This window comes from Somniosus microcephalus, chromosome 17 (assembly GCF_052327205.1).
Source record: "Somniosus microcephalus isolate GS21.2 chromosome 17, FLI_Smic_1.0, whole genome shotgun sequence".
Lineage (NCBI taxonomy): Eukaryota > Metazoa > Chordata > Chondrichthyes > Squaliformes > Somniosidae > Somniosus > Somniosus microcephalus.
This window is the reverse complement of record NC_141003.1, coordinates 75467988-75491367: the sequence shown is the minus strand read 5'-3', so window position 1 is coordinate 75491367 and position 23380 is coordinate 75467988. Positions and strand designations below refer to the sequence as shown.

At 45.0% G+C, this 23380-nt stretch overlaps 1 long non-coding RNA gene across 26 annotated transcripts in view; it reads right to left on the bottom strand.

The window, feature by feature from the left end:
- LOC147105863 (uncharacterized) overlaps nt 1-23380 on the bottom strand; it is a 272831-nt gene that overhangs the window by 192219 nt on the left and 57232 nt on the right. Inside the window, exon 1 of one of the 26 annotated variants that reach the window (XR_015081622.1) lies at nt 8249-8787. The exons of the other annotated variants lie outside the window; for them this stretch is intronic. This is a non-coding gene — a long non-coding RNA (uncharacterized LOC147105863). Of the gene's footprint in view, nt 1-8248; nt 8788-23380 lie in introns of those variants that run through there. 26 annotated transcript variants of the gene reach the window in all.

The window sequence follows — 23380 nt, the reverse complement described above, 5'->3', positions numbered from 1 at the left end:
CTGCGGCACATTGCACAGCGATATTCAGTTGCAGCGCCCCAAGAGGGATGCAGGGCGCCTCCAGTAGCACCGCGCTTCCCTTTGGGACGCTCCAACTGAATTTCCGGCGGGCGGCCGCGACTGCTTCCAGGGCGCTACTTTTAGCGCCCTGGCGAGGCTGGCGCCCCCCAACGGGGCTATAATCAATTACTAGGCCTAGGTCTTTTAAGAATAGAAAGTTTTCCAAAAAAGTGGGGAAAAAACCGAGTCGTACACACGACTTTGACAGCACCGTCAGTCGTTAAAATAGAACGTTAGAGAATATTGCCGATTTACACTATTAATTGTATTATTTTCCCCACTCACTGGAAATCTTTTACTGAGCAATGGCTGGAGTTAAACCAATATTAGGAGCACAGACAGAGTCAAAATTCACAGCAGCACCAGGCAACCAAATGGAAAGTTTGATTTTCTTTGTACGTTATTGTTCAAACGATCGAAAACAGAGAAACTCAAAACAGCATGTCGCCAGCTGAGAACACAAAAAAAATCCGTACCATCCACCCAGAGGTTTCACGGGGCAACCTTTTAGCAGCCAGGGTCCGACCTACCTACCGTTACTGTGCAGCCATCATTAGCCACTATCGTCACATGTTGGGAGCATGATGACATGCTGTCTTGGTTTTAGCAGAGGGCAAAGTGGACTTCCTTGCAACAGCAGTGTGCCTTAGGTCGTTAGACCTTCATGGGCCAATTCTAACTGGGCACAAGTACTGACAAGGCTTGCTCATCCTCGCAGGCTATACACTTTCTGGGAGGTGGGCTGCCAGTTTTATAATTAAGTAGCTAGACTGGCCAACTTTTTTTTTGGGGGTGGGGCAGGGGGAGCACGAAGGAGTTCAATTTCTATCCATGAACTTAGAGATCCAACACTTAGGATAATTAGTAAGATAAGCTATTAGAGTAATAACCTGAATAGAAAGTGTTTATACCACATGTTGAGATTCAATAGACGACCTTGGTTTGTGGTTGACTGGTTCTGAACCCAACATCACTTTCCACAGTGAACATGCCACCAACTACAGCACCCACTGGGTTTCTAACTGCTGAAGTGGGTCTGGGGGGGGTGGGGAAAGAAAGAGAAATAAAAACAGAAGGAGACAAGAGACTGAGCGCAATTTCGCTGTCACTTCGAAACTCAGCGCATCATTTTCCCATCTGCTTTCACTCCATGATGGTGTCCTACACTATGGGCTTCCGACTACCCAGGTTTCTCCGCAAATATTGCCCTTTTAAACTAGAAGCAGCAATACCAACTCTAGTAGAAACGACTCCTATAAACAGAATTTTCCCCACTCCGTATTTGCGTTCTGTGCTCCATTTCTCTTGACCACCAGCATTCTTTTGAGGCACTCGCCATTGAACCCTTCCCACACCTCCCAGTCTGACCTTCCACCTGGGTCTCTGGTTACGGACATGCTGCAGCTGGCTACACCGTGCATACCACGCTGTAGGATTCGCAAAAATCCAGGAAAATACAGTCTACATTGTAAAACCCCTGAAATGGCCACATTTTATGAACACAAGATGGAGTTGGCAGATCACATGACTCATTTCAGAAGGACATACCACTGCAGTATCTTAAAGAAACCTGAGTCACCACCGATTAGAAGATTCCAGAACTGACTGCAATTGATATGGTAAAATGGTTACAGTAGTAACGAAGTCAAAACAAAAGTATTTACACCTCAAGGTGTGTTAATTGCTAGCAAAACGCAAACCCATCTCTGAAATCGCAGAGCACAGACAAAACCTATTATCTGTACCAAACTCAGAGGGACACAGGACAGATCCCATTATTTTAATGTCTTGTAAATGAAACTAAAGTACCCGCTTTTGTCAAAGCAGCCTGCCCATTAATTTAACAAAAGAAAACCCCTGATTTGGCGCCAAGATAAGGGCAAGAAAACAGTATAACTGTTGGGGGAAAAGAGACATTAAAAAACAACACAGTTTCACACAGACACGAGGTCAAAGGCAGAGCGAGTGGAGAGGTTCGATTACGGTTCGAGGAGCACGGAGGGCCTACAAGTTCGAGCAGGAGAGCAGGTTCAGGAGCCGGTCCCATAAGGAAGATTGGAGGTCCCGGAAGATACAGGAGCACCAAGGTCAAGGACAGTTTTAAAAACCCTGGTGAGCATAGAGGCCCAACTCCACCTAGCTGATCTAGTTGAGGTATACTGTAGAGATGGGAGAGCTTTTAATATTAAGGGCTTTGTAATTCGGGAGTGTTATTCATCCTTCGTTGTGCCGTGCGCTTCCTCCACCCCCGTTTTAGTATATCGCTGATCTAGAATTGATGTATTATGATAGTCAAAGTAACTCTTGGGTGTTAAATTTTAGTTCCCATTGAGAGGTGTGTTCATGATTTTTGTCTGCATTGTTTCTTCATTCTCTGTTTTATTCTCCTTAAAAATAAAGATACCTTTGATTTAAAACTTACCTTGTCTCACCTGATCCATTTGTCTTCCGAGTCACAAGTTGGGCCAACACATCAAGGTGGTCTGGCAATAAGCCCAGTGTCTAGAACCGGTGAGGGGGGGAGCGCTTTGGAACCGCTCACGAGCAGTGTGAAATCAAAAACCGATCTCACACATCACAAGCTCGTTAAAACGACCCCTTACACGCCCAACACCGCCATCCCTCGCTTCTCAGCAGGTGGTTGCCACGCATGCCCAGGCTCGCAGCACTTGGGAGGTGCCAACAGAAAAAGCAAATTACAGGTAGACTATCCTTTATCCGAACTTCCGAAAACCGAAAACCTCTAAAAACCGAAAGTTTTTTCGTTCAGCGTAAGTCGTGCGCACAACATGACCAAAGTGGCGCACGACTTACGCTGAGCAGGGCAGAGGGTCACAGAGTTCCCTCCTGGGTAGGAGATTGCAGGCCGAGCCGGGCAGTGTGAAGGAGGTACCGGGAGAGTGAACCCAACAATACAGCGGCCCGTCCGATAGCTGCAGCGGCCCGTCCGATATTCTTCTCTCCGCCCCCCCCCCCCCCCGACCTGAACCGCGGCCCGTCCGATATTCTTTTCTCCCCCCTGCCCCACCCGACCTGATTTGCGGGCCAGCTTGGTAGGAGTCAGCCGATATCCGGCTTTCCAGAGAAGCAGGAAGGGGAATGAGACACGGAACAGTCGCAAGAGGTAGCCTGAACTTTTACAATTTATATTAAATACAAATTTCCCAGTCTTATAATAAATACCTTCTGAAATCCGAAAAATTCCGAAAACCAAAACTCAGCTGGTCCCAAGGCTTTCGGATGAGGGATAGTGTACCTGTATTCAAATAGCCTTAAATACCACAAACCAACAAGGTACACAAACACAGTTAGTGGTTACCAAAAAAAACAAACCACTGACTACAACAACCCCACAACTTTCGATGGCCATCAACATGCATTTCCTCTGCAAATTCAGAATTTTCAAAATCTGAATACACCTCATCGCAATTTTAACGACCATAAATAAGGAGATTGGCCTTTGTGCCATTTTTAAATTGTACAGACAGCTCGAAGTGTTAAACATGAGTTGTAATTTTATTTTCCGTTTTAAAAAAGGAGGCTTAGGAGAGAAAGGAATATTTTAAAAAACACATTGGCCTCAATTGTTGAAAGAATAGTATTATGAAATAGCAAGTCTCGGTGTTCATTTCAAAATGGCAGTAATTAATATGGCAATAGAGTTAATGCAAGATAAAATTTTAAAAATATATTTGCTTGGTCAATAGTAAAAAAGGTTACCATTTCCTTGGATGTCAATATAATTTCTTTCTTTCCAAACTTTCTCCTCTTCTCAAAGACTGATGCTGGGGTGTGGTTTCCACTGGTGGCAGCAGACCTTCACTAACTCACCCAAATAGCCCTCTTTCACTCAAAGGGAGGAATACAATCCCAATCTTGGCCACAGCCATGCACTTTTCAGTTGGGGGTCAGTGGATAGGGAGCAGCAGCAGGAATCCTGGCCAAGTTTGCTCCACTCTGGACAGAAGCAAGGTGAACACCACCTTCAGATCAAGAGCAGAGACGGTGAACACAAAGCGACAAGACTCTGGTACACCGACGCACAAGAGCGGAAAGAACAGACCATTCTGTTGAAATGAGCCTCATTGTGATCCTTCAAGGGTTTCGATTGAAATCCAATTACAAAGCAGAAGCCAGATGAATGAATATTTCCCATCATCTCCATGGCTTTCTACACCACTGCATCAACTGCAATGAGGTGGCACTAAAAGACAATAGCAGTCTAACCAAGAACAGTCTTCTCCTCACTTAGAAAAAGTATCCAGTAATTATATTTTACACAATACACACAGATAGCAGAGCCATAAAATTTTATTTTTTCAGTTTAAGAAAAGGGTTTCGACTTCTGCATTTGAAATCACTTCATCTTTTGTGAAATGTTCCCCTTCTTCAGACGGTCTGCCAGTCTCGACAGGAAATTTAAAAAAAACACTAATTTGGTCTCGAGTTGTTTTTTAAAAAATAACACCTCCTGAAATAAAATAATTTTAGTCGCATTACCTTGGGTGCAGTGATTGCCGATATTTTCTCCCTTCTTTGCATTTGTGAGCACCAGATTTTCCACTTTGAAGGAACAACTAAAATCCCCGAATTTTAGCACTCATCTCTTCACTCCGCAGGCGGTTTCCAGGGAAACAGTGGAATGATTGTTGGCTCACGTGGACAGACCTGCTTTTAGCAGTGAGCAATGAGTCCATCTTAGCTCGCAGAGAGTGAGTCACCAGCCGCCTGGAGGCAAACAGTCACCTGGTCCACAGCACCAGTCACACAGTCTGGTCTCATCGCTGTGCTGGGCAAGCGAATTTTTTTTGTTTGTGAAAGGTAAAACAATGAAACCTCCATCACACTTCAGCAAAAAATGATACATCCAACTATAGACTGCGCTTGGAGTTTCCCCTTCCTTTTTGCATCATCTCACTGTCCCCCAGCCAAAATCAGACATCAAGGTCACCTGCTCCCCAGCATGTCAGAACAGTGCAGCCACAGTGAGATGAAATTGAAGGACCTGGGGGTCTGTAAAAGCTCACAACTATAATCACTACAGACTTTTCCCATCAGGTCAACCTGCCCAGTCACTGGTACAACACAGGTGACCGACTACAGTTGTTGAAAAATTTATATGCTGAATGGTTCCCTGCCACAGTGGTGTTGGAGCCTCCTAAACTCCACTAGATGTCATCGTACCAACTGACACGGGAATTGGGAACACATTACATGGAGGGTCGTGAAGTAAACCTGCACCTCACTGCTGAGCATCGTCAGAACATGTGCAGATTATTTTAATTTTTGACAGGAAGGGGGCGGGTCCCATTTGCTCAGAACCAGGTGCGATGTGCCCCAACACTGTGGCACACCCAACTGGTCTCCTCTTTGCAAATTAATCAATCGAGGGTACGGTAACATAGTAGCTATGTTACTGGACTAGCAAGCCAGAGGCCCGGACTAATGATCCTAAGTCACGAGTCCAAATCTCACTACGGCAGCTGGGGAATTTGAAATTTAGTTAATGTAATAAATCCGGAATAAAAAGCTAGTATCAGTAATGGTGACAGATTGTCAAAAAAAAACATCTAAGTCACTAATGTCCTTTAGGGAAGGAAATCTGCTGTCCTTACTCGGTCTGGCCTGTGTGACTCCAGGCCCCCAGCAATGTGGTTGACTCTTAACTGCCCTCTGAAATGGTCTAACGAGACACACAGTTATACCAAATCACTACAAAGTGCTCCAATGGTTCAAGGAGGTGGCTCACTAGCACCAATTAGGGATGGGCAATAATTGCTGGCCTTGCCAGCAACATTCACATCCCGTGAATGGGGGAAAAAAAGTTGCATATTTAGTTTAACTTATGAATTAATTAAGTGCTCAAAAGAGAACCACATCAATTATTGAGCGAGGATGGAGTAGAGGAATGGGGGAAGAGAGAAAATGGTCACAGAGTTTCGGGAACCCCATTATACAACAATAATCGCAAACGTGGAAAAGATGTCCAAGCTATACCCACAAAGCCCAGGCAAATCCATTCTATCTGCACTTACATTTATTTGCTGGTTTGTCCTGTTTTAATTTATGTGGAGCCAGAGATTTGGAAAGGCCCGGTTTTGGCGGTGCTGCCTCATTGGTGAGCAAAGCTCAATATCGGAAACATCAAGAATTACACAGATTCTTGATTCAAAATCTTCTGTATCCACAGCTTGAGATATATGCAACTTAATTAATGGCAACATATGGGCCCTTAAGGCTTCCGGGTACACACTTGGCGAGTATTCTCAAGGCCCGCAAGGCTCCACAGTGTGCATCCAAGTATGCACAAGGAGCAGCCGTGGCCAATAGCAAGAATGCATACAAGGGGAAGCTAGATAAACACATGGAGGAAGAGAGAAAGAGAAGACAATGCGGATAGGGTGAGATGAAGAGGGGTGGGAGGAGGCTCGTGTGGAGCATAAACACCGGCATAGACCAGTTGGGCCGAATGCCCTGTTTCTGTGCTTTACATAGATTGTACAAGTGCCCCACAAAGACCAAAAGTTTGGAACTCCTGCACTGGGAGGATTGCAAGGATGAGATGATATAGTTATGATGAGACTTGAAAAGCGAAAGTTATATTCACTGGAGCTGGGAAAGTAGTGTTGAAGGGCAATGGAATGCAAGTGCATACACATATATCTTGGTATAAACACACAAGATTTCAGATGAAATACTCCATTTTGCTTGCAATTGAGATCAGCCCAAAGCTGGGCTCCGCTTTTGGCCCTGCATCCTGTCCACCACCAAAACTCTTCTGCACTTCTGCCTCTGCGATACTGTGCACCGTCGCCCCTCTGCTGCTGAAACCCTTCTACGAGCATTTGCCACCACCAGACAAGACGACTGCTGCACTCTTCTTGCTGGCCTGCCATCCTCCGCCGGGCTCCAACTTCTCTCGTACCCGGTCACACACATCCTATGCTGTGCTGGGTCCTTCTCGACCATCACTCTCGTCTTGGTTGGTCTGCCTTGGCACCCTAGTGTACTTGATTTGAAATGCTTACTCTTGCCTATAGATTCCTTCACTCCATTTCTGCAATCACCCCAGCCCCATCGCACTTGCTTCATTCTGCAGGCATTCTGTACATGGCCCCCCACCCTCATAATTAGGAGCAGAAGTCGGCCATACAGCCATTCGAGCCTGCTCCGCCACTCAAGAAGATCATGGCTGATCTTCGACCTCAACTCTACTTCACCGCCCGAACCCATATCCCTCGATTCCCCTAGTCCAAAAATCTATCTCAGCCTTGAATATACTCGATGACTGAGCATCCACAGCCCTCTGGGACAGAGATTTCCAAAGATTCATAACCCTCAGTGAAGAAATTCCTCCTCATCTCAGTCTTCAATGGCCGACCCCTTATCCAGAGACTGTGCCCCCTAGTTCTAGACTCTCCAGCCAGGGGGAAACAACTCTCAGCCTCTACCCTGTCAATCCCCCTCAGAATCTTATATGCGTCAATGAGATCCCAACATTGGGGGTGGTGGGGCCTTTGGCTGCATTGGGCCTGCTCGCTGAAGCTTCCTCCTCCTTGGACCCCTTCAGGAGCAGTCTCAAAGTCCCATCTCTTGCTTTCAGTCACATCTCTCCCTTCCCGACGGAGAAATCAGCTTTCTTTGCGCTCATCGGTGAAGCGCCCCGAGACTTTCTTGACATTAAAAAGGCGCTACATAAATTCAAGTAGCTGTTTCAAACTATTTGTGGGATATAATTTGTGGCAGCTGAAGAAAGGAACAGATTAAATTCAAAGAAGCAGAAATAATTATGATTTACAAAATATAATCTGAGGTGAAAGGCTCCAGTGTGTTCCAGTTTCTGTGACTACACTTATATGAAAGTTATAAACTGATCATGCAAACCAGTAATTAGTCGTAAATCACACTGACATATTGGCAGCTCTTTTTAGTACCAAGTTAAAGCAACATCTCAACGTGGATCAGGCCGGAGTGTGCCAATTTGATTTTAAAGTGTAGGAAATCCATTATTCACACAAAAATTTAAAATTGAATTACAAAGATCAAGGCCATCTGTACATTTCCAAATATATTTATGAATATAAACTAGCAAGTGGGAAAGCTGGTTCAAGTTACGGTTATCTTTCCCACAGCACCTCACACACACCTATAAATAGTATTTTTTTTTTTATATACATGTTAAACTCACCACACCAAATCGCAGAGGAGACGAGAACAAGCCTTTCAGGTATATTGACTCCATTTTCAGGCCCATCTGCTGATAACTCCAGCGCGAATCACAAACTGCAGGAGAAGAGGAGAAAATGGCTCGAGTGGGGGAGAGGAGAGAGAAAGAGATGCAGAATGGCATGAGGGAAGAGAAAGTGGGGGAATCTAGAACTAGGGGCCATAGTTCCAGAATAAAAGGGGTCGCCCATTTAAAACGGAGATGAGGAATTTCTTCTCTCGGAGGGTCGTGAATCTTTGGAATTCTCTTCCCCAGAGAGCTGTGGAGGCGGAGTCAGTGAATATATTCAAGGCGGAGATAGACAGATTTTTGAATGGTAAGGGAGTCGAGGGTTATGGGGAGCGGGCAGGGAAGTGGAGTTGAGGCTAAGATCAGATCAGCCATGATCTCATCGAATGGCGGAGCAGGCTCGAGGGGCCGAATGGCGTCCTCCTGCTCCTATGCTTTATGTTCTTATGAAAGGAAATTAAGCAACAGGAAAAACCAAGAGCTCAACACAGCAGCTGCGCACCATCAGAAACATTTTTTTTATTTTTTTTATATATAAAAAGTGTGGTCTAAAGACCCAAAGAGCACAATGCCTTCAGATTCCCAACGACTATCACACAATACTGGGGCTCAGAACGACTCAAACGTCGGCCTGTGGAACCACTGCTTAAACACTTAACACGTCATAGACTAGTACAGCACAGAAGGAAGCCATTCGGACTGCCGAGTCTGCTGCACCAACTCTTTCTAAAAGCAATCCAGTGCGAGGTCCTTCCCACGATGAGGTGGCCAGACTCCACACAGCACTCCAGATGGAATCTGAGCAGTAACTTGTACAGCAACACATCTTTAGACTTCAAGGGCAATTAGGGATGGGCAATAAATGCTGGCCTTGCCAGCGACACCCACATTCCATAAACAAATAAAAAAAGACTTGAACTCCATCCCTGTGCTACTGTATATTTGTACTTTTTTTTAATATAAAAGAACTACAGCAAAACATTGTGCATTTCTCCATTACACATCTAGATCTCTTCACTGATCACCTGCTCGTTCCATTTAATGTGACTTCCTCTTTTGGTTCCTTGCTCCCATGGTAATTACTGATTGAAATCTATCGGGTCTTACTGACCCAGTTACTTAAAATATCCACAGCCTTCTGAAACTGCAAACTTTGGTATTTTAAGCGACAGTTATAACCAGTGTAACATGCTGAATTTGCCTTCCTGCCTCAGATTGTGCAGCCACACACAAAAAAAAGGAACAAAATCTTTTAAACGGCACAATGAGCATAAAGGCGGAGTAGGGAAGAGAAAGGAGACAGGCGTGCACTAGCTAAGCTGCTGAAGAAATGGGATGGTAGAATCCAACCGGGAGAGCAGCCCCTCCAGCAGAGGAAGGAGAGAAAACCAGGAAGGAGACGGGGGGGGGGGGGAGGGGAGTTAAAGCAGGAAAAGGTGAAAATTTAGACTCAAAAAGTCAAATGTTTAGAATCTTAAATGCAGCTAAATAAAAATGTGGGCAATGCACAACAGCGCCATCAGTCTGTGAAGAGTAAAGATCAATTAACCTCTCAGTTTGAGACATTTCGCCCATGTAAATAGGCATTTCTGAACCTGAAAAACATAACCTTTCTTTTCGCCTGGCGACAGTGCCGCTGTGTATTACCAGCATTTTCGGATCCAATTCTACATCTTACTGAAGGCGGGAATGGTTTTTTTTGGCTTAAGTGGATGCGCTTCTGAAAGGTAAATTGAGATAAAACTATTTCTAGTAACTTTTGAGTCAGTAACGAGACAGTTTTACTTCAAGACAATGGCCAAAAGAACAAAAGGGAGGGTTTAGGAGAAGTTAGTGTACACAAAGCTTTGTCAAGACAGGCTACAACAGAACATAATGTCTAGTTGCCCAGTGGAGAGGTTAAATACAGCGGGGCCGAACCAAACTGACCCCAACAGTTATCTCTTGCAGTCCCGCAACAGGTGGTAAAACACTCACCTCCTCCACTCCACCCCCCCAAAACACTCACCGCCTCCACCCCACCCCCCCATCCCCAAAACACTCACCGCCTCCACTCCACACCCTCTGACTTAATAAAACTCATTACGCACTTGGTTTGAGTATAAAGCAAGGCTTTAATCAACTTATTTCACAACATGGCGGTCTAGTTGTACTTCACTAGTTCCTGTCTTACAAAATGTCCTTGCCCAAGCTGGGCCCACACCCGAGTATTTATACTCCTTGGACGGTGCCACCAGCTGGCCGTCCAGCGTTATTTCATGAGTCTTTCTTCACAGATCATAAAATTCATAACACCCTCATCCCCCCCAAAACACTCACCGCCTCCACTCCACACCCCCTAATCCCCAAAGCACTGACGTTCCAGCCCCCTTCCCCACACCAATTATTCAGATAACTCATGGTTCACTCCCAATGCCACACAAAAAAAATCTGCCTCATTACATAGTACAACTCCCAGCCCCCTCCACTTGGCAGAAAAGCAACCGTGGTCCAGCAAAATATGGCAATTCTTCCTCTTCCCACCCCCACATTACTGAAGAGAGAAATAATCCCTAGTACTGCATTCCCCACTCCCACTAAGCAGCATAACTGGCCATTTGGGCAGTGAACTCCCTCTTGGTTCTCCATCATCCCAGAAGAAAACCAGCCTCTTGACAGAAATCTTTCTGCTCTTGTCCCAACCCCTCCAATTACTTTTTTTGTTATATAGTTGTTCTCGGGGTGTGGACAACGCTGGCATGGCAGTATTTATTGCCCATCCCTAGTTGCCTGGAGGGCATCAAGAGAGTCAAACCTCAGTGTGGGACTGGTGTAGCATGTAGGCCAGACTGGGTAGGGGTGGGCAGGTACCCTTTCCTGAAGGACATTAATGAACCAATTAGGTTTTTACAACCATCCAGAAGCTTTCATGGCCAAGTTATCTGGTGCCAGCCCAAAAATGACCAGATTTATTGAATTCAACACAGCTTGCCATGGTGGGAATGGAACTCCCAACCTCTGGATTGCTGGTCCAGTACTCTAACTATTAGGCTATGGTGCCCTCCGCCCTCTAATGCTACTTCACCTAAACACTGCACTTGGTCTCAACTCCCATATGCAATGCCACAGCAGATTGACGAGTAGCCTTTATAAAAGGAAGTGGATATTTTTTTTAAAGTAATTAAAATGGTTAAGGGAAAGGGACTTCAGTGAATAGGTTTTTTTTCAGGAAGCCAGCAAAGATGTGATGGGTTGAACGATCTTTTTGTGCCATCAAATGTACAGCTTCCTCATTAATTCACTATACATTACAGAAGCAGTTGTTGGGCGATCAGTTCTTGCACAACTCCCTCCCTCGCCCAGGCACATTTAGTGCTCAGGCAAAAAAACACGGTTTGATCTTGTACAATCTCATTGTTCAGGAAAGGCCAGCAACTTCAAGGATCTGTGGCAATTTCTGGGAAAGGGGAGAGTTGCAGTCACAAACCAAGCTCCTCACCACTCCTTCAGAAACTTCAAGCATTACAAACATGTCCTTGCTTACCTAACTGACTTACACTGGAGGTGGGTTAAAGCGTTGCTTGGGTACAAACTGATCTTTGAACTTGCTATCATGTCAACGCCCACACACACACACGTAGGTGCTCCACTGTGTCATGGTTAAAATAGCCGGAATAAGGGAAGAGGCAAGGCTTTCAACAAGGCCATCAAACTGTACAGGCTTCAAAACATATAGGCCCAGAAATTCGGGTTGGGGGCTTCCCACGGGTGCAAGCCGCCGACCTGCACTTACCTTGCGCGCCTGCAGTTGAGCGGTGGGCTCCCGTGGAATTCCGCTCCGGGGCCTGGCCCAGCTGCCGGCGCGCTGTGCTTGCGTGTCCCAGGGGCGTAGTTAGTGCGATGCGTCCCCTGGGATCACGTGAGCCATGGGCAGCCAATTGGAGGAGGGAAAAGCCCATTCATAAGATTGACAGGAAGACCTGTCAAAACTTATAAATACTACGGGCCCCAAAATAGCAGTAAACCTTCAAATAAGTTTTTTTTTAAATCACTTTTTAAATAAAAAATAAATTACATTAAATAACTATTTTAAACAATTTAAATTTTTGAAAAAAATAATTTTATATTCTAACGGGGCTAAAAATAAACTTACCTTGCTTTAAAGTATTTAAAAATAATAAACTTGTGGAAAAAATGTTTTAATTTTAATTAATTGACCACTTACCTTGCAAAAAGCAGGCCTTACGCTTGCTTTTTAAATGTGTAAATCCTGCAGGCTTACCCTCCCGGGAAAGCCTGCAAAAAAAAAACTAAGTTTGATGCGCACGCGCAGGCTCCCCCGCGCACGACCTCTGAACCCCTTCGTTCAGAGGATCGGAAGTGCTGGCTTCCCGCGCATGCGCAGTGCATGCAGAAAACCGGCACTTCCAATACCCCATGCATACTCACCCGTTTCATTTCTACACACTTACTCCACAGCACGGAACTTAGCTGGGATACAAATGGATATTATATAGGTGGCCTTCGTTAAGGATCAGAAGCCTAATATTGCCCTTCCCGTCTCTCATTTCTGGGCTCTGCATGTTAATACAGCGTTCACTCACCTTGACCCAATGCTGAATGGCTGAACATTTCCAGGAAGTGGAGAAATTGAAAAATGAAGTTTTTAAACAGGAGGGGTCCCCAGTGGTCATACAATTCCTCTGCAGAAAAGGACCCCTGTAAAAACAGTATTTCATAAAACGAGAGCGCCATTAAATAATAATGTGGAATAATGCAAGATTGAAGAAGGCCTACACAGAGTCGAAACTCAGACCTGCAGTTCACAGCACTCCGATCAAAGCCCTTCAGTGTTATAAACCCTGTGGCACAAGAGGATTTTAGTACCCGATTCACCCCTAGGTGTCAGAGATCTGGCACAACAATTCTAATAAGATGCCACAGTGATGTCCCACATGACACAAAGCTGACGGGAATGAGACGACGAATGCCAGAGTGGTTACGTCTCCTTGTGCCGACTATAGGACACTGCAAATCGATGAAATATGATGGGCTGATGGCTGCAGCTTTCATGTTGCTGAATATATTTTAAGAGGAGCGCAAAACCAAACACAGCCATAGAAATGGATGGAAGAGGCACACGGGCAAAACCTTCTACACCCCACCCCCAACTTCCTTTCAACTGTGGTTCACATCCACAGAGCAGGAAAGCCCTCAGCTTTACTAACACAACGCGCAGTTTGTTGATCCCACTGGAGGCAGCAGTAGGGCACGACATTTGCCCTTCCGGTAAAATAATGGCATTTGTTCAGATTTCAGGCAAGGATAAAGCACTCACGCGTGAAGAATGGCCACTAGGGGTAAAGTATTGGAACAGCAACCTGCACAAGAGGCAGTGCCGACAGTAGAGGAGATAAAAGGGGGGGGAAAATAGGAAGGAAAAGAAACCCCCACCTTGCTCCGCATTCCATTCTCATCAAAGTAAGCAGGCGGGTAACCTGCTCATGGGTCTTGGACAGACAGACATTCAAGGAAGGCATGCAGTCATCAGAGTTACAGGTTCATTTCCCATTAGCTCTACAGCACTCCAAGATCTCGCGCTCCTCCAATTCTGGCCTCTTGCACATCCGATTTTCTTCGCTCCACCATTGGCGGCCGTGCCTTCAGCTGCCTGGGCTCCATGCTCTGGAATTCCCTCCCTAAACCTCTCTCTCTTCCTTGAAGTCACTCCTTAAAACCTATATCTCTATGGCTCGACGTCAAATTTTGTTTTGGGAAAAAAAAAAATCACTCCTAAGCGCAGCGCCTTGGGACATTTCACTATGTTAAATGCGCTATATAAATGCAAGTTGTTGCTGTAGGTGGGTTGAAGGTCAAAACCTTGTTCAAGTTTCTGTGTGATGTACCTGGTTATTTAAATATTTATTAATCTCACTGCTGATGGGAATCAGGTGTTTAAGAAAGGTGTAGAGACACATCAGAGTTTAAACAATGCAGTTGAGTGTCATCAGTTTGACCGGTCAGTGAGTTACTGCCCTGCACTACACGCTGGACTGGCAAATGTCAAGCGTTAATGAAGAGTGAACTTATTTAGAGATAGAAAGCACATTCAGGTGTTACCACAAAGCAATGTACAGGAGTCAAGATAATAGCTCTGGCGTTTAGTGTTTCAACCCAGAGTTGTTACTTTCTTTAAAAGAAGTCTTCTGCAATTCCAGATCTCCATCCGGGCTACTTTTGCCACATGCAGCATTTAACAGCAGGCACATTTCAAGGGTCGCAAGGGCTACGAGAAGCGACGCAGTGCATCATGGCAAGGCCTTTGCATGGTGGGGATTTCTTCACTCGGGAGGGGAACTCCCCTTCCCCTGCATGTTATCAACAACAGGACAGGTAGGGCAAAGATGGAACGTAAAATGTTTTATCCTTCTTCTGAAGCTTCTATTTTCTTAACAGAAAGCCAGGCTTGAAACCAGCTCTCAGGCCTTTAAGGACATTGCTGGATATCTAACTCCTTGGCATTTGCCATGGGGCACCCAGGGATGACTGGTATCCAATTTTCCGTCCTGCTTTGTGGACTTCCTGTTACCAGCCTCCTACGGTTGCAAGTTGACACACACAATATTGGACACATACACATGGCATTACCAGGATAAAGGGGCTTATTGAGAGGAGTACAGGAACATGGTTAAATAAAGTGAGCAGAGGACCCAAGAGACCTAGAAAAATGCACAGGTGGGGAGGCAAAACCCCAACAGAAAAAATTGTCAGTTTGTCAACAGTAAGAGGGGCAAAGCCAGAGAAGAGGTGATGAGCAGAATCGTTTTTACTTTGCCCTGAATTTTAGATTATATTTCAGGCAGTTGCTGACACTTCAGCAAAAGCATAAATCACTTTGTAGGTAGGTCAGGAGCAGAACAAACAACCCACAGGAAAAAAGGACAGACCAGCATTCATGTAACATTATTTCACACACTCAGGACATACCAAAGTGCTTCACGGCCAAATTAATTACTTTTGAAGTGCAGTCACTCTTGCTTTGTAGGCAAACATGCAGCGATTTCGCACACAACAGGCTCCCACAAACAATGGGGCAAATTGACCAGCTAAAGTGTTTGGGTGGTGTTGGTTTAAGGACATTAGGAGAACTCCCTGCTCTTCAAAAAAGTGCCAACTTAACAGGCAGATGGGGCCTTGGTTTAAGGGGTCATCACAAAGATGGTGCTTTAGACAAGGCAGCTTTTCCTCAGTACAGCACACCGACATGTCAGCCTAGATCCTGCACTCAAGTCCTGGAGCGAGGATTGAACCCACAACCTTCAGACTTAAAAGCGAGAGCCAAGCTAACACGGAGAGATTGGTGAACAAAGAAAAAAACTGCAAGCAAGATACACTCAAAAGTGAAAAATGGTTACTAGGGAGACAAGTAGAACAAGAGTGGAAATCGAGGAATTAAAACTCAATTTTCCGAATTTATACATGTTCATTTCTGTATAAAATGCATTTTTAAGAACACAACTAAAAACCATGCCCATAAACTTTATTGAACTCTAATACAAAAGCAAAATACTGCAGATGCTGGAAATCTGAAATAAAAACAGAAAATGCTGGAAATACTCAGCAGGTCAGGCAGCCTCTGTGAGAGAGAAACAGGTGGTGTGGAGTTAACGTTTCAGATCGATGACCTTTCATCAGAACCTTCTTCCAGCATTTTCTCCATTTCCAGTACTTTGTTTTTATAACTTAATGGAACTGTCGGATCTACTGAATCTAAACTTTTTTGATGCTATTGGCAACTGTCTATGTTATTGTTCATGAATCACACCAAAGAAAAAATGTTCTGGGAGTTTGCTTGTAGGAAGCACAAACATCCAGCACAAGCCAACAATCAAAACCAATGTCAATACACAGGCAAGCCTAAACGACTCTCGACTCTCAAGCATCACTCAACTCTACATTCCACTGTATATCGACTACATTAGGCCAGCACTACATGAAACCCCGAAAGATTTCAAGAAAGACCGTCAAGTTAAAAACACAAACCTGAAGAACAATAGCAACACGTGAATGCACAAGGACTTGCAATGATCTCACAGTTCATCTGGTCATCCAAAAAAACTCTTGTACCCCTTCAATCAATTATTTCATCAAAACAGTTCCAGTATTCCAATTACTTCCCATTCATTTCTTGCAGCAGCCATTACCATTCCTTAAACTCATTGGAAACACAGAATATTTTGGGAGGACAAGACAAAAAGACCAAAAGCAGATACACAAGGTGATCCATTACTAACTTTTTTACTTAACTTGTCGTGTGAAATCTCTTCCACGAACTCCGCCAAACTCATTAATGCTTCACCTGGAGAATGCACTTGAAATCAAATTGCTGCAGCAATTTTTCCAAGCGAGTACCAGTTAGTTCTGATTTATAGCCTATGATCAGATGTGTGACGGTGCACAGATCTGTAGTCTGTTTAACAGCAAAGGGTGTTTAACTTAAAATTGTTTGTGTGGAGGGCATGGGGAACGAGGAAAGAAAATGGGGTAAAGCAGAACCACTAAGCATCATAATGGGGCTCCTTATCCCAACCTGAGGATAAGAGAAATTTAGAACGTTTAGTGGGCTGTGCTACATGGGGATGTCCCACACAAGCCTTGGACTGCAAATATTCTGATAAGACGATTGGAAAATGGATAAGGAGGTTCAACTGTATGAGTTTCAATTCAACAGCAGCAAGATCAGATGATGAATGAGAAACTTGTGAACATTCCTGAAAAGAAGAAAACCACTGTATACAAGTTTAAAAAAAATCAATTTTCAGCAATTCAAAGACATTCCAATTCCACGAGATACAATGAACAGAAACGCAATACAGAGCTGATCACTAGTATTAGACACCGAGTTACAGAGGGGAAAAAAAACTGCACAAACTTGGGCTCAAGACTTGAACAGAGATGATAAAGGGGACCACACAGAGGTATACCACAGTTAAGTGCTACAGAAACATATAAATGTCAAGCAGTGAAGGCACTACTTCAAGATAAACCATGACAATAAGACAAGTGGGGAGGCGGGGGGGGGGGGGGGGGGAAACCAAGGGGAAAAGAAGGGCACTGGCTCAAACTATCAAGACCAATTTAGACTGGCATCTGAAGTTCTACCAATGTTCCACAGAATTTAGGATCCAGGTGTATTATTGGGATCCTATTAGATTTTTGGGCCTAAAGCTAATCTATTTGGGATTCAACATCACTGACTGCTCCCGTAAGCAGACCTTGCATTCCTGACAAACCACGATGTGCCTTCACTTGCCCAATATTTTAGGTAAATGAAAGCGAGATCCAACGATCAACAAAAAAAAAAACCTTTGCAAAGAGTGATCAACACGTGGGGCTCGAATTTCCCAGGGCTGTGGAGGCGGGATTGGAGGCATGTGGGGGGGTTAAAATCGCGAAATCGGGGGGCACGAACCCATCCTACCCCCAACCCGCCTCCATGCCCGTTTCCCAAGAGGCGGGTACCCGACCTGTGCTGGGAGCCACCTCCCCGAGGCGGGAAGGGGATTAGTGCCAATTAACAGGCAGTTTTTGGCCTAATCCCTATTTTTATCCCGGAAGTGTGGGCTTCCCGACGGCTCCAAACCACGGCAAGTTAGCAAGGCGGACTGTCGGGCTGAAGGACTTCGAGGGTTCGAGACGTCCGGTGTTCAGGTGATGGGTGCATGAGTGCAGAGCTAAGTGTTTTTGGTGTTTGTAAAGTGTTTAGGGAAGTTTTACTTACCTTTTCTTACTAATGCAGCCTTCCTTCCTTCAGGTCTCGGGAGTCCCTCATCTCACCGGCACAGAAAGCAGAATGGCCACAAGCTGTCAAACTCTGCAGTATTCTGCTTCCTGTTCTGGAGAGATCTCTAAATCAGCCCGAGAGGAAGGAATTAACCTGGAGTACAGATTGTCAGTGTTTGACAGCTTCAAACAGCTGTCAAACGCTGATATTTCATCTGTCTAAAGCTCTTGACAGATGAAATGTCAATCTGTGACATCACCTGTTGCCGGGTGGCCCTTAATTGGCCTGCTGAGCCCGCTGGGAGGGCTCAACAAGGTCAATCAAGTGAAAATCGAGTGGGTTGGCCACAACTCGATGGAGGCGGGACTACAACCCCAAAAGTTGTAGTCCCGCCTCCTATACGCCTCCATTGATAAAATCCAGCCCGTGGAGTGGACTGCTAGAGGCAAAAATCATTTGTTGCACACCATTATTGTGTGGGGGGGGGGGGGGGCGGGCGGGGAAAGAAGGACTGTAGCTTCTATTCAAATGGATGGGATACGGCGATTCCTCAAACCTATCTGTCTTGATTTTGTATCATCTCATTCTCCTGTCAGTCGGGAATCATTCTATACAGCAGAAGGCTGAAATACTTTGCAAAGCAAGGCATCATTGATTCTCTTCCAGCACGGGAACCCTGCACCAGATGCTCACGGTACGGCAAGTTAAGATGTACTAACGCATACATCTTGTAAAACACAAGAGGCTGCTCACTGGGTGTACTAACTTGCTTTATTAGAGCAGAGGTACACATGTTTGGACCCGTGACTGTCCACATGATGTATCTGGGATCCTGGCTGCGCCACTGAAGAAAGTACCAAGAGGCAAAGTGCTTAACAAGGTGCGCAAAGTAATAAGTGGAAAATAAGACAGACAAAAACTGTCCGCATTCAACAGCTTGCTCAGAGATACTGCAGATGGAATACAGTGGGCAGAGATTTGGCAGATGGAATACAATACTGGAAAGTGTGAGGTTATGCACTTTGGCAGGAAAAATCATAGAGCAAGTTACTATCTTAATGGCAAGAAACTGGAAAGTACTGTAGTACAGAAGGATCTGGGGGTCCTGGTGCATGAAACTCAAAAGGTTAGTGTGCAGGTGCAGCTAGTGATCAAGAAGGCCAATGGAATGTTGGCTTTTATTGCTAGGGGGATAGAATATAAAAACAGGGAGGTATTGCTTCAGTTGTACAAGGTATTGGTGAGACCGCACCTGGAATACTGCGTACAGTTTTGGTGTCCATACTTAAGAAAGGACATACTTGCTCTCGAGTCAGTACAAAGAAGGTTCACTCGGTTAATCCCGGGGATGAGGGGATGGACATATGAGGAGAGGTTGAGTAGATTGGGACTCTACTCATTGGAGTTCAGAAGAATGAGAGGCGATCTTATTGAAACATATAAGATTGTGAAGGGGTTGGATCGGGTGGATGCGGGGAGGATGTTCCCGATGATGGGTGAAACTAGAACTAGGGGGCATAGTCTTAGAATAAGGGGCTGCTCTTTCAAAACTGAGATGAGGAGGAACTACTTCACTCAGAGGGTGGTAGGTCCATGGAATATGCTGCCCCAAAAAGCTGTAGAAGCTACATCATTACATAAATTTAAAACAGAAATAGACAGTTTCCTAGAAGTAAAGGGAATTGAGGGTTTCGGGGAGCGGGCAGGAATGTGGACATGAGTCTAGGTTCGGATCGGTCATGGCCCTGTGGGTAGCGGAGCGGGCCCAGGGGCCGTGTAGCCTGATCCTGCTCCTATTTCGTGAGTCTAATTCTGTTAGATTCAGGAGATGGTTCTGTGATCGTAGATTGGCGGTTAGGATCAGATCAGCCATGATCTCATTGAATGGCGGAGCAGGCTCGAGGGGCCGATTGGCCTACTCCTGCTCCTATTTCTTGTGTTCTTATTGCCGCAAGTCTCCAGTTGGGGTGTTGAAATGTGACATTATTTTGTTGAATAGCAGCTCCGAGTATCCCCTGCTGGTCACCATTCCCAGTAGGAGGGGCCGAGTGGCAAGAATCAACAATCATTTGGCAGCTGCCAGCTTGGAAATGTGAAGGTGTCAGTCCTGGTAAGCAGCCCCGACTGCACATTTCTTCTATATGCAGCGAGGGGAAAGAGCGAGCTGTTCTTATCTGGATTAATTCCTTTAACTTGAACTCTAGATTAAAATTCGTTGAAGTACGATACAGATTCAAGGCTTGGGATGCGGGCAGGATTTATTGCTCATTCTGAATTGCCCCCGAGGTGAGCTTCCTCCTTGACAACTGAATGGCTTGGTTGGTCATTTCAGAGGGCAGTTAAGAGTCCACCACATTGCTGTGGGACTGGAGTCACATATCGGCCAGACCGTGTAAGGACGGCAGATTTCCTTCCCTAAGGGACATTAGTGAACCAGCTGGGTTTTTACAGCAATCCGATAGTTTCATGGTCGCCATTACTGATACTAGCTTTTTATTCCAGATTTATTTAATTAACTGAATTTAAATTCCCCAGTTGCCGTGGTGGGATGTGAACTCATGTCTCCGGGCATATTAATTCAGGCCTCTGGATTACTAGCCCAGTAACATAACCACTGTGCTGCCATTCCCGGATAATCAGTTGGGACAGCTTTCGAGGTCCTGGGAAAGATTGGTGAAGAGATAAATGGTTGACGTGAAAGGAGTGACAAAGCTCCACAAAACCCACACGAGGAACTAGAACGGTGGACGAACACTGGCAGAAGCGAAAGACTGAATTACAGCCTTTGCTCAGTCACTGCACACGTAAAAATTACGATTTGTGTTGAACTTAAGGAAAAAAAGGTTTTTCCAAGTCATTCCCTGTATTTAATATGCCCATCTGGGCTCAGCAAATATACAAATAACTAAATATAATAAAGATCTTGTTCAGTTTCCAGATTTAATTAGAATTCTCCAAGCATGCCAGCTTCATCATACACAAGCCAGGCACTAATTACACGTGTCCATAGCAACCCCGAGCAACAAACATGGAAAAACCTTACATAAAATCGTCATTAAAATGTTGGCTCCACACACTGTACGTAGTGTGCTTGATTATTAAAAGCAACAAGCTTTAAAAAAAAAAATCCACCACACAAACAAATAAAGTCGACATTTTAACCGCTTTCTGTAAAACTTATTTGATGAGCTGGTTTTGGAGTGGTGGGTTTTTTACCTGCTCGTCCTCCCATCCCCATTCCCTCCGAAAAAGGCTCAGTTCCAAATCTCTGCTTTTCCCCAGCAGGAAAATGTATTACGTCAGAGAGGAATTTTTCCACTTGGGAGAGGATTAACAAGCATATCATCACTGGACTGCTTAATCTCCCCTGCTCCACCTCACAGCAGAGTGTTTACAAGGCTTGGCATGGGTTTGAGAACTGGTCACCTGTTCTGGCGGTATTGATCCTCAACTGGGGAACAACGCATGATAGAGGAGCAAGACACAGACAACTGCTCCACAAACTGAATCTAGCTGGTCCAATGCTTAACTGAAAAAAGAATTGATTTTAACTGATTAAACTGGCTGTTCTCAATCCCATATTGACTTCAATGAGTTGAGAAGTTAGATTTAAGAAAAAGACTTGCATTTATATAGCGCCTTTCATGACCACCGGACGTCCCAAAGTACAGCCAATGAAGTATTTTTGAAGTGTGGTCACTGTTGTAATGTAGGAAAATGGCAGCCAATTTGCACACAGCAAGCTCCCACAAACCGCAATAACATAATGACCAGATAATCTGTTTTAGTCATGTTGACCCAGGGATTAATATTGGCCAGGACACCGGGGATAACTACCCTGCTCCTCTTCAAAATAGTGCCATGTGATCTTATGTCCACCTGGAGAGAGTAGACAGGGCCTCGGTTTAACGTCTCATCCGAAAGACGGCACCTCCGACAGTGCAGCAGACCCTCGGCACTGCACTAGCGTGTCAGCCTAGATTTTTGTGCTCAAGTCCCTGGAGTGGGACTTGAACCCACAACCTTCTGACTCAGAGGCGAGAGTGCTGCCCACTTGAGATTCAAAGAGTAATCCGGGAAAAGGAACCACAATGTCATTATCGGGAATTTAATTTTTAGGACAATATCTAATAAAAATCAGAGTTGTCTTTTTAAAGTGCGCAGCAGCAAACTGAACTAGTATCTCCAAACATCTGAAGCTGCACGCTAAAGTTGAACAAACGCTACTTTAGTCTTATCCCCCAGATCTGCTGCTGCTCCACACAAAACCTAAGCAGGAGGAGGAGGAAACAAACAACCTTGTTATCTTTTGTGTCACGTGAACCCCAAGTCCCCCGATACATCAGAAATTGCAATGCCAGTTTAGTTCAATTCTAACTATACCTTGAATATTTACATCATTGCTTGGATTGGTGCAGTGTAATCCAAAGTCCTGCCATTTTAACTTAAAGTACAAAAGAAACACACAATAGAAAAATATGCTACCTACAAATTACATAATGAACAATTTTAGTCTCTACCAAATCAAGCAAATGAAGGAATGCTTGCATTGCCAGAGGCTTCAAGTAGATTGGAGATCTTAACATCTTCTCAACAATAAAATGAACCATCGCTCTTAACCACCAACTTACAACAATTTATATAGCGCCTTTAATGTAGTAAAACATCCCAAGGCGCTTCACAGGAATGTTACAAGACAAAAAATTTACACCGAGCCACATAAGAAATTAGGGCAGATGCTTGGTCAGAGAGTAGGTTTTAAGGAGTGTCTTAAAGGAGGAAAGAGAGGCGGAGAGGTTTAGGGAGGGAGTTCCAGAGCCTAGGGCTTAGGTAGGTGAAGGCACGGCCACCGATGGTCGAGCGATTATAATCAGGGGATGCTCAAGAGGGCAGAATTTGAGGAGCGCAGATATCTCAGAGGGTTGTTGGGCTGAAGGAGATTACAGAGATAGGAAGGGGCGAGGCCATGGAGGGAAAACAAGGATGAGAATTTTAAAATCGAGGCGTTGCTTAACCAGGAGCCAGTGTAGGTTAGCGAGCACAGGGGTGACGGGTGTGAGTTAGGACACGGGCAGCAGAGTTTTGGATGGCCTCAAGCTTAGGTCGGGTAGAATGAGAGAGGCCGGCCAGGAGTGTGTTGGAATAGTCAAGTCTAGAGGAAACAAAGGCATGGCTGAGGGTTTCAGCAGCAGAGAAGTAGAGGCGGGGCAGAGACGGGCGATGTTACGGAGGTGGAAATAGGCGGCCATAGTTATGCCACGGATATGTGGTCGGAAGCTCATTTGAGGGTCAAATATGACAGAGGTTGCTTACTACAATAT